This window comes from Ailuropoda melanoleuca, chromosome 2 (genome assembly GCF_002007445.2).
Source record: "Ailuropoda melanoleuca isolate Jingjing chromosome 2, ASM200744v2, whole genome shotgun sequence".
NCBI classification, from domain to species: Eukaryota; Metazoa; Chordata; class Mammalia; order Carnivora; family Ursidae; genus Ailuropoda; species Ailuropoda melanoleuca.
In genome coordinates, this window is record NC_048219.1 from 17,360,040 (window position 1) to 17,372,334 (window position 12,295).

The 12,295-nt window shown below is 41.8% G+C and overlaps 1 protein-coding gene across 8 annotated transcripts in view; it reads left to right on the top strand.

Annotated features, from left to right (window-relative positions):
* Positions 1–8,324: 8,324 nt before the first annotated feature.
* The window catches only part of LOC100469722 (zinc finger protein 69 homolog), a 36,140-nt gene continuing 32,169 nt past the window's right edge, over positions 8,325–12,295 (top strand). For 2 of the 8 annotated variants that reach the window (XM_034650050.1, XM_034650054.1), the window contains exons 1-3: positions 8,376–9,310; positions 9,586–9,680; positions 11,695–11,780. The gene's annotated coding sequence lies outside the window, so the exon portion shown is untranslated. Of the gene's footprint in view, positions 9,311–9,585; positions 9,681–11,694; positions 11,781–12,295 lie in introns of all 8 variants that reach the window. The other 6 variants (XM_034650060.1, XM_034650065.1, XM_034650058.1 and 3 more) reach the window with 4 other exon arrangements.

Below are 12,295 nucleotides of genomic sequence, written 5' to 3' on the forward strand. Positions count from 1 at the left end.
AGAGAGCAAGAGAGAGCATGCCTGAGCAGGGGAAGGGGCAGAGGGAAAGGCAGAGAGAGAAGGAAAGAATCTTCAAGCAGACTCCCATGTGGGGCTTGATCCCAGGACCCTGAGATCATGACCTGAGCCAAAATCAAGAATCCAACGCTTAACTGACTGAGCCACACAGGCACCCTAGTGCATACTTCTATTAGCAACATATGGGAATGTTCTCTCTCTGAATTCCCCTTTGCAAAATACTTCTTATTTTTGACCAATTGGGTCTAAAGCGGTATCTCATTATTACTTTTAATTTCCATGTTTGGCTATTTTTCATATGCTTGCTATTTGGATTTCTCTTGTGTGATTTATCTAATTATATCCTTTGCCCATTGTCCTATGGGGTTATTTTTTCTCCCTCTGCTCCCACCCCTTTTCTGTGGCTGAGGATAATCTGAAACCAGTAGTTGAAATATTGTTGTCCTCGACTGTGATTGCCTGGACATCAGTTATGTGCACTGTTGGTACTAGATGTGTTGAGTTTAATTACTATTTTAAATGTCTTAATAGTTACAAAGTGATTGGCATTACAGTGAAAACACTGACATGCTCATAAAGGCACAGAAACTCAGCAGCATGAGATGTGATAAAAATCGATGTGTGTAAGTAATCTAAAGAGCTCTTCATTAAGTGTAACATAAAATTCTAAGCTAAAGAAAGTGTTGTGCATTAATTTAATTGCAGGATTTTTTGTATTAGTGGTACATACATAATGGTGTGTTTTAACATAAATGGTATTTTAGAGTCAATCAAATACCTGTTTTGTCTGTCATCTGCATTACAAATATATTTTGTGTCATATTGACTTTGTTTCAGGCATCTTTTGCTTACAAAGGTTTTAAATTTTTATATAGTCAAGCATGTTAATTAGGTTCCCAGACTTGGCTAAAAGAACTTCTCCCACTGTTAGATTATATATATACTCTCTTGGGTTTCTCGCAAGATTTTTTTTTCTTATAAGATTTTTGTTCGTTTTTACATGTAAGGGTTTAATGCAACTGGCATTATTTCTTAATCTGGGTTAAGATAGAAATCCATTTTTATTTTCTTTCAGATTGCTAAATACTAAGATTATATAAGCTTCATTTATTAAACTACCATATTTGTCATTTACTAAAATCTTACATAAATGAGAACCTACTTTTGGATTCCCTAGTCTGTTCTGTTGGTTTTCTTTGTCATTTCTCACCAGTATCATAGTTACAAGGCCATAACGATTTTTCAGTATGTTGTAATATCTGGAAGGCAAGTCCTTCGTCACTGTTCTTTTCCTCTCCTCTTTCCAAAAAAGAGAATTTTTGTCTCTTCTTGGACCTTATTCTTGCATATGAATCTTAAGATCTTTTTATCTAGTTCAGGAATCAAAGTGAAACCCTGTTGGAATTTTAATAGGAATTGCAATGAAATTTTATATTACTTGACAGTTATGATATCAAATCTCCGTCAAGTGTAATATACTTTTTTACATTTCTTCAAATCTTGTTTTATGGCTTTTAATAATGTTTGTTTTCACTGCTTTCATCTACATTTCATTCTTTTTTTTAAATGATTTTTTATTATATTATATTAGTCACCATACAGTACATCCCCGGTTTCCGATGTAAAGCTCGATGATTCATTAGTTGCGTATAACACCCAGTGCACCATGCAATACGTGCCCTCCTTACTACCCATCACCGGTTTATCCCAATCCCCCACCCCCCTCCCCTCTGAGGCCCTCAGTTTGTTTCTCATAGTCCATAGTCTCTCATGCTTCATTCTCCCTTCTGATTACCCCCCCCTTTCTTTATCCCTTTCTTCCCCTACTGATCATCCTAGTTCTTATGTTCCATAGATGAGAGAAATCATATGATAGTTGTCTTTCTCTGCTTGACTTATTTCACTTAGCATTATCTCCTCCAGTGCCGTCCACGTTGCAGCAAATGTTGAGAATTCGTTCTTTCTGATAGCTGAGTAATATTCCATTGTATATATGGACCACAGCTTCTTAATCCAGTCATCTGTTGAAGGGCATCTCGGCTCCTTCCATGATTTGGCTATTGTGGACAATGCAGCTATGAACATTGGGGTGCATATGGCCCTTCTCTTTACTACGTCTGTATCTTTGGGGTAAACACCCAGTAGTGCAATGGCTGGGTCATAGGGTAGTTCAATTTTTAACTTTTTAAGGGACCTCCACACTGTTTTCCAGAGTGGCTGTACCAACTTGCATTCCCACCAACAATGTAGGAGGGATCCCCTTTCTCCACATCCTCTCCAACAATTGTTGTTTCTTGCCTTGTCTATCTTTGCCATTCTAACTGGCGTAAGGTGGTATCTCAGTGTGGTTTTGATTTGAATTTCCCTGATGGCTAATGATTTTGAACATTTTTTCATGTGTCTGTTAGCCATTTGTATGTCTTCATTGGAAAAGTGTCTGTTCATATCTTCTGCCCATTTTATGATTTGTTTATTTGTTTCTCGTGTATTGAGTTTGAGAAGTTCTTTGTAGATCTTGGATACCAGTCCTTTATCTGTGGTGTCCTTTGCAAATATATTCTCCCATTCCGTGGGCTGTCTCTTAGTTTTTTTGACTGTTTCCTTGGCTGTGCAGAAGCTCTTTATCCTGATAAAGTCCCATAAGTTCATTTTATCTTTTATTTCTCTTGCCTTTGGAGATGTGTCGTGAAAAAGGTTGCTCTGGCCGATGTCATAGAAGTTGTTGCCTATGTTCTCCTCTAGAATTTTGATGGATTCCTGTCTCACATTGAGGTCTTTCATCCATTTGGAGTTTATTTTTGTGTATGGTGTGAGAGAGTGGTCAAGTTTCATTCTTTTGCATGTAGCTGTCCAATTTTCCCAGCACCATTTATTGAAGAGACTGTCTTTTTTCCACCGGATGTTTTTTCCTGCTTTATCAAAGATTAGTTGCCCAAAGAGCCGAGGGTCCATTTCTGGGTTCTCTATTCTGTTCCATTGGTCGATGTGTCTGTTTTTGTGCCAGTACCATGCTGTCTTTGTGATCACAGCTTTGTAGTACAGCTCGAAATCCGGCATTGTGATGCCCCCAGCTTTGTTTTTCCTTTTCAACAGTTCCTTGGAGATTCGGGGCCTTTTCTGGTTCCATACAAATTTAAGGACTATTTGTTCCAGTTCTTTGAAAAATGTCCTCGGTATTTTGATCGGGATAGCATTGAAAGTGTAGATTGCTCTGGGTAGTATGGACATTTTAACTATGTTAATTCTTCCTATCCATGAGCATGGAATATTTTTCCATCTTTTTAAGTCTTCCTCAATATCTTTCAAAAGTGATCTATAGTTTCTAGGATATAGGCCCTTTACGTCTCTGGTTAAGTTAATTCCAAGGTAACGTATGGTTTTTGGTGCTATTGTAAACGGGATGGATTCCCTAATTTCTCTTTCTTCAGTCTCGTTATTCATGTATAGAAATGCAGCTGACTACTGAGCATTGATTTTATATCCCGCCACATTACTGAATTGCTCTATAACTTCTAATAGTTTGGGAGTGGATTCTTTTGGGTTTTCCACATAGAGTATCATGTCATCTGTGAAGAGAGACATTTTGACTTCTTCTCTGCCAATTTTGTCCTTTGTGTTTCTAACACCGCCAGCCGCCCGCCACCCCCCATGTGCTCCCAGAGCTCCCGGTCTCAGTCTGGATCCAGTGAGCGCACCGGAACTCTGGAGTTCCGTGAGATGCCTGGTGGCGCGTGCTCCCAGCTCACAGTCTCAGTCTGCTGTCTCGCAGGTGTCCGTCCGGGAGTCCGCCTGCTCCCCCGCGCAGGTGGCTACCGCTTCCCAGCGCCCGACCGCAGCGGCTCCCTCCCCCTTCCATTTATCTTCCGATATCTGTGTGCGGTTTCACGGCTCCCCGCTTCCTACCTCAATACTCAGCACTGGAGATGTTCATTTGTAGAGATCCAGATGTATCTTCCTGCGTCTCAGGCTGATTCCATGGATGTTCAGGCTGGTCAGGTACCTATCCAACTCGACTCAGGGGACCGGCTGAAAAAGGGGTCCCCTACTCCCCCACCATCTTAACTCCCCCCAATCTACATTTCATTCTTGATGCTCATTACTTTCTTTCTTATTTTAAAAGATTTTACTTATTTATTTATTTTAGAGAGCGAGAGCATGAGCAGGGGGGTGGAGCAGAAGGGGAGGGACAAGAAGACTTTGCCTGAGCACAGAGCCCAACCCGGGGCTTGATCCCAGGACCCTGAGATCATGACCTGAGCTGAAATCAAGCATCGGTCGCTTAACCAACTGAGCCGTCCAGGCACCCCTAGATGCTCATTTCTAGAACAAGAAAGATATTTATTGTGTGTGAGGCAAGTCCCTCACATGAAAGTCACCTATTTATTTTAGTAGTTTTTATTCAAAGACTTGGGTTTTTCTAGATGGTCTATCCTACATTATCAGCAAAAGGATATATATAGCTCTAACTGTTCTTTTCCAGTATGTTTGCTAGCTTCCTTATATTATTGTATTTAATATATCCTCCAAGACAATGTTAAAAACGTGCTGGCAAATTTCTGATTTTGATCAAAATGGTTTTAGTGTTGCATCATTTTAGAATACTATTTGCTATGGTCTTTTGTAAATAGTCTTTTTTAAATATTCAAGTAGTTTCCTTCTAGTCTCATTTTACCTTGAGTTTTCAGTATATTAACTAGAACAATAGTTGACAAAGAGTAAGTGCTCTGTAACTACTTGTTAAGCAAATGAAGGTATATTAGTAATGACTGCTAGAGGTTATTAATGCCTTTTGATCATATGGTTTTGCTCTTGACCTTGCTTGATCATATATATTATGTCTTTAATGCATTGCTGGCTTTATTTGCTAATATTTTATTTAGAATATTTGAAATAGTCACAAATTTATCTATTTGTTCTTTTTTTGTACTTAAAAAAATCATGTTTTAGCATTAAAGTTTCTTGTGTCATTAAATGATTCAAGGAACATACATATTTTTTCTCAGTCTGGAACACTTCTCCTTTGTTAGAACTGCCCCCTACTCAGGGGGTGAGTACCCAGAAACCAGGTCTACTAGGACACTGCCTGCCCACCTGGTCACAGCTCAGTGATTAAATGATCTTGCCAAGATCTAGAATTTTGAATTGAGCAACAGACACTGGTAGTTGCTAAAACTGAACCATATTAAGGGTGGTGGTATAGAGTGTCGAGGGCATCCCGTTGGGCACCAGCCAGATACACTGGTCCCTAACCTTCCACAGACTGAGCTAATCACTTCTTCCTTGGATTCCCAAAGACTCCAGAATCCTCCCAATTATTATCACCACCACCATCACCACCATCATCCTTTTAAATTAGAAAGCAATTCTGGTGAACTTGTTAGTTGCAAATAAAAGAGGCTTAATCACAAAACTATGTATAGAGTCACCTTTCTTTGAATATTTCAATAGCTTTGCTTTTGCTTTAAAGCGAATCTTAACTTTCCCGAAATTACATGACGTATAACATGTGTAGTAGAAACCCCATTTTATGTGTTCCTGTTATAGATTGAGTGGTGTCCCAGCCAAATTCAAATTCATGGTGAAACCTCAAAGTGACTATATTTGGAGATAGGGCCTTTATGGAAGTGTTTAAGGTTGAATGAGATCATAAGGATAGGATTAGTATCTTTATTAGAAGATACCAAAGAGCTCCTTCTCCCTTCCCACACACACACAAGAAGAGGTCATGTGAGCACACAGTGCACCCACCTACAAACCAGGAGAAGAGGCCTCAGATTGCAACCTACGTTGCCAGCACCTTGACTTTGGACTTCCCAATCTCCAAAACAGTGAGAGAATAAATTTCTGCTGTTTAAGTCATCCAGTCTATAGTATTTTGTTGTAGCAGCCCAAGCAGACTAATACAGTTCCCCTAAATGGCTAACTAGTGATGTAATGCCACTTATTGAACAATCCATCATTACCCCACTAATCTGAAATGTCACTTTTATAGTATATTAAATTTAAATAAATTATCAGGTCTGTTTCTGGGCTTCCAAAATCATGTCACTAAATAATGAGTGTATTTTGGCACTAGTTTTATCTTGATTATTGTCCCTCTATAATACAAGATTATATCTTTTTTTTTTTTTTTTAAGATTTTATTTATTTATTCGACAGAGATAGAGACAGCCAGCGAGAGAGGGAACACAAGCAGGGGGAGTGGGAGAGGAAGAAGCAGGCTCATAGTGAAGGAGCCTGATGTGGGGCTCGATCCCGTGACGCCGGGATCACGCCCTGAGCTGAAGGCAGACGCCTAACCGCTGTGCCACCCAGGCGCCCCACAAGATTATATCTTATATTGGTAGAGCAAGTCTGACTTTATTATTGCTGCACAATTTTATTGGCCATTCTAGAACACCTACCATTCCAAGTAAACTTTAGAATCATTTAATTGAATAAAAAAAGAAAATTTGAGATTTAATGGAGGAGTATTAAAGTGGAGGAAAAGTGACATATTTAGAATGCTCTATTTCAATCCATGAATATGGTGCTTGTCACTATTCTCTCCATTTAAATCAGTAACTTTTATAGTTTTATTTATAATGACCCACATAATTTTTGTTTATTCTTAACAATATTTTCCAATATTTTATTATGAAAGTATTCAAACATACAGAAAAGTTGTAATTTTACAGTGTGCATCCACTACCTACCATTAATAATTTACTCTATTTCCATGCAGTGTTTTTTTTGTTAGGCAGTGAATGGGAGCATAGACTGCCTGGATTTACCACCTGCAAACTGTATAATGCAGGGCAAGTTACTTAACTTTTCCAAACCTGTTTTCTTTTTTTTTTTTTTTTAAGATTTCATTTATTTATTTGACAGAGATAGAGACAGCCAGCGAGAGAGGGAACACAAGCAGGGGGAGTGGGAGAGGAAGAAGCAGGCTCATAGCAGAAGAGCCTGATGTGGGGCTCGATCCCATAATGCCGGGATCACGCCCTGAGCCGAAGGCAGACACTTAACCGCTGTGCCACCCAGGTGCCCCCAAACCTGTTTTCTTATCTGCAAACTGGCCATCACCTCAGGGGGTTTTATGAGGACTAAATAGGTTAAAATATGTAATGCACTGAGAACGAAGCCTCATGCTCTGTAAATACTGTATGCCAAGTGCGTTAATCTCCTTAGGCTGTTAAAAGTAAATATCATAGACCGGGTGGCTTAAACAACAGAAGTTTATTTTCTCACATTTGTGAAGCTAGAAGTTCCAGATCAAGGTCTGGCAGGGTCAGTTTAGGATGAGATCTCTTTCTGCCATGTAGAGAACCTTCTTGCTAAATTCTCAGGTGATCTTTCCTCAGTGCCTGCACCTTCAGAGAGTGAGTGAGCCCTCTGGTGTCTCTTCTTATAAGGACACTAATCCTGTAGGACCAGGGCCCCACCCTTATGGCTTCATTTAACCATAATTACTTCCTCACTCCAAATACAGCTACACTAGGGCGTTAGGGCTTCAACATATGAAATTGCAGAGGTGGGTGGGGAGACACAAAGATTCAGTCCACAGCTGCTAGCAACTGCATAGTTTCATTCTATTTTCTAAATTGTTTTTGTAAGTTATTGACATAGAAGTGTATTTGGAATGATTTACTCCTATTTTGTTGAGGAGACAAACCCACCAGTAAAAGTGCATTACAATATAATCATTTTTGCAGAAAATACATAAAAAATGCATGAAAAAACAGGATGTGTGTGTGGATGGGGGGTGGGGTGGATGTGTAAGTCTGCACCAAATGTTAGCAATGCTTACCTCTGCTTGATGAGCTTCTAGGTAATTATTTTTTGTGTATTTTCTGGCATTTCAGAAATACAAGGAAGGCAACTAACAAGAATTTATTGAATGCTAGCACAAAAAACAACCCGATCATGGTATTTTAATAAAACACAGGATTCCATTCCATTTTCAGTCTTTTCCACCTACATATGAAGTAAAGTGCTATGGATTCGTTTATAGCAATGTTGTTTGGGCAAAAAAGAGATACAGATGTTTCCCTTTTGTCACGCGTTTCCAATCTCCCCATGGAAACATCACTGGCCTCTTGCCGGCAGAGGGGAGACGGCTCTATTCAGGGGCTCGGGTGGGCACAAGAGCACCGGCTCCGTCGGCTCCCGCAGGAGTGAGGCTGCGTCCCCCGCGGGTGGGATCCCGGGCGGCAGCGAGCCCGGAGCGACGGGGCCGCCGGGCTAGCATCCCAGGAGGCGCCGCGAGCCGGAGACTGCCCCGGAGGACGCCGGGAAGCACGCGCGGAGGCCGCTGCCGCGCAGGCGCACCGGCCACGGCTGCGCTACGTGGGAGCGTCTCGGCGCTGCGCGGAGGGCGGCCGGCCGCGGGGGCGAGGGGGCGGGCGAGTGGGGCGAGCCGGCCTGCGGGGTGAGCCGGGAGCCGTGCGAGGTCTGGGGTGGGGGCGACGGGAAGCTCTGGCTCCGCCCCGCCTGGGGTCCCCCAGTGGCGCGTGGTGCGCCCAACCGCCCGGGGTCGCATTCGGACAAAGACTGCGGCGAGGTCCTCGCCTGGAGAAAGGTTTATTGTCTCGGTTGCGGGAGGAGGAGACGGGATTGGAGGGGTTCCGTGATTTGCCACGGCCAAGCGAAGCGAAGGAGCTAGGATTCAAACCCAGCGCCTTTGGGATTCCAAATCTCAAGACTAGTTTAAATGTCGTACTACCTACAACAAAGAATTGGGCTATTCAGCTCTTTGTGCTTTGTGACACCAGCGCAGTGGTTTGGACCGCGTGGGCTGTGTATATCCACCGTCTCCACGTACCTTTTGTAAAAAATATTCACTGGTGTCAGTTCTAGAATTCTGACTGTGCGACTGAGCTTTCTAGATCATTTTGCTGACTAATGTTTTCTGTCCAGCATCACCAGGGGGCTGTAGAGAGGTGGCTGCCTAGAAACCCGGAGCCTCCAGCTGCCTGCTAAGGAGACAGATGGAGCTCAAGACGAGATGCTCCTTGGGAGCCTAGACGTTAAAAGATCCAGATTCTGGATTTTGGTACTGTATGTTCCCTGGGTGCGCCCGAGTTTCCAGCAGTTTGCTTATCGAAAGTGGCCAAGCCCGAATAGGACCTTCTGCCTTGTGGGCCGAGGCAGAGAGCTCCAGAAAGGAGTGCTGAAGTCAACATGCTCCAGCAGCTTCTGATCACCCTGCCCATGGAGGCCAGCACCTGGGTGAAGTTGTGCCATCCGAAGAAGGCCAAGGAGGGGGCATCCCTGTGGGAGGATGTGACTAAGATGTTTGAAGGAGAAGGTGAGAATAGACTGGTTGGCGGGAAGGAGGAAAAGCAGCATCCTCTCGTGTGAGAAGGAAGGTACACACCTGAGCAGAAGCATCCCTTGAGGCAATTGGGCAAAAGGACTCTGGAGTTCTTGATTATGGCTTCTGGCCTTGGGTTTCCTGAATAGTAGTGGTGAATTCAACCTACCCTACTATCGAAGTGTCATGACTGTATATGTTATTTCTTTTCATTTTCCCCATGGGGGTGTGGGGCAGGGAAGACTTGCCTAATTTTCTTTATTTTACAGTGAGGAAATGTGAGTCAAATGAGAGACCTGTGCTTCTGACCTAGCCACCATTTGGTGGCTAGGTCAGAAGGAGAAGGCAGCAGGGAAAGTACCAGGTGAGCCTGGAGTATCTTGTGCTAGAAAGCAAGGAAGGGTGCAAAGGCTAATGGACATGTATGAGCAGGATGCCAAGTTTGGACAAACTTAGGACTGTTAAGTATCCAGATTGATTGTAACACCTTGAATAAATAAAATTCCAGAAGTTCATGATGACACAAAATAGAGGAAGGGGAAAAACTCATTTACCAGTGGTGGTGATTCATACACTGATTTCTTTCTTTGAAAATAAATTATTATGGGAATGAAGAATGCACTTACCTTGCATTTTACATCATTTTCAGTTGTTGAGGGAAAGCTTTTTGCAGAAAATATCTTCCAATAAAAAGAATAGAAGGAACAATAGAATATTTTACTATAAATGAAATAATTGAAAAGTTAATGGGGAACAGGGTGTTCACAGGGTGCCAAAGTATTGCCCCCATAAGTTACTTGCAGAATGCCAAGGAAAGAACATTGTTTTCCAATGGCGATATCTGGTGGTCACTGTCTTTTTTAAAATATTTTATTTGTTTACTTGGGAGGGAGAGGGAGAAGCAGACTCCCCAGTGAGCAGGGAGCCCAATGCAGGACTTGATTCCAGGACCCTGGGATCATGACCTGAGCCAAAGGCAAACGCTTAGCCAACTGAGCCACCCAGGTGCCCCTGGTAGTCATTGCCTTAACCAAGTGTGTCAGTGATGGGATAATCTCCTATTTTGTATCTTCTGGGTAGTGTAATATAAAGCACAAGATATCACCCATGAAGAATTCCTGCCAAAATATTTAACCTGATCCTAAATTGAGCTTAAAGACTGAACTTCTGGTTTAAAGAAAATACAAGTTAGAGAAGTAAGGTAAACCCTAGCACAATCAGACTGTCGGTCTCTTAAAAAGCCAATGTCAAGAGAAAAAGGGGAAGTACTATTCTAGAGAGACTGGAGATAACAAGCACTTTGAATGTGTGAACCTTGGTTGGCTCCTGGGTTGGAATAAATCCAGAATAAAAGACAGTTTGAGAAGAGTTGAGGAAATCTGAATATGAACTGTTAACTTGCTTAGGTGTGATAAATGGTATTGTGGTTATGCAGAAGATCCTTATTTGAAGTATTTAGGGATGAAGTATCATGATGTCTGGAACTTTGAAATGGTTAAAAAAATATATAGATAGATGAAGCAAATATGGCAAATGTTAACATTGAATACAGGTGGTGGATATATGGGTGTTCAATATTCATGATAAAAAGTTGGGAAATAATACAAAGACAACAATTCATTTGCCTTAATTCCTGGTTCATATTTTTAATACCTCAAATTCAGCCAGTATTGTTGGCAATCTAGCAACCTGGCAGGATGTTATGCTTAACACTTTACCAGATAGAAAAAAAAAATGAACCAGATAGTTTCTACCCATTTATTCATACTAATATTCAATTGAGGGAGATAATTATATAAATAAATATAACAGGAGGCAGTCTGATATCAATATCCGAGTAGAGATAAAAACAGGCTTTGGAAAGAGTACAGGGAAGTGGAAGCTTTCTTCTCATTAAGAGTGTTTGAGAAAACCTCACCTGAACGGGTCCAGAAGGATATTGGTTTTTCACCAAGTGGGACGTATGGTCAAAGAACTCAACTGGGGCTCTGTGGGTGGGTGTGTGCAGTGGATGAAGAAGGGTATTTAGAGGGAGATGATACTTAGAAAAGCAACGATGGACGGGTTGGGAAGGATCTTGAAGTCCGTGGGGAAGTGCTTGGATTTTTCTTTCTTATCAGTGGGGAAGTTTTGAGGATTTTTGAACAGAGGAGTGGCCAGTAGATCTGTGCTTTTGGACCAGTGCTGGACGTTGGGAAGTATTAATGCCCAAAGCAGCGCACTGTAGCCCCTTGTCGTTAAGGAGGCTCCTGCTGCTCGGAGTTGCTCTAAGTGTCCCTCCCTGTGAAGGTTTTGAGAGAGGAGCCGTGTTCAGCAGCTCTGCAAGCCACTTTTCTAGTTGGTGAGCTGTAAACCTCATGGCTCTTTTCCTTTCTCAGTTTTGCTTTCTCAGGATGCTGATCAGACCCAGGGAGAAAGTTTCGAGGTTGAAGTCACCTCTGTGCCCTCGACAGTGGAATCTCAGGTGGGTTGGAGTTTCCTGTCCCTTTCTTAAAACTGTTTCTCAGATTTTAAGAGCCCTGGACTTTGATTTTCTTAGCCTGTTCTAAACTAGGCCACATTGATTGGTTTCACCAGTAATTTTCCCACCAATAGTAGAAAGTTCCTCATAGTAGGAGGTTCACCAGAATAGAAGGTTTCTCAGGAACCTTCTTGTTTGAACCAAAACTCTGGTCATTTATCCAACACATTTAAAAATAGTGGGAGATGGGCTAAATGGGTGATGGGTATTATGGAGGGCACTTGTTATGGTGAGCACTGGATGTTATAGGTAAGGATGAATCACTAAATTCTTTTTTTTTTTTTAAATGTATAGTTCAGTTCTTTTTTTTTTATTTTATTATATTATGTTAATCACCATGCAGTACATCCCCAGATTCCGATGTAAAGTTTGATGCTTCATTAGTTGCGTATAACACCCAGTGCTCCATGCAATACGTGCCCTCCTTACTACCCGTCACCAGTCTATCCCATTCCCCC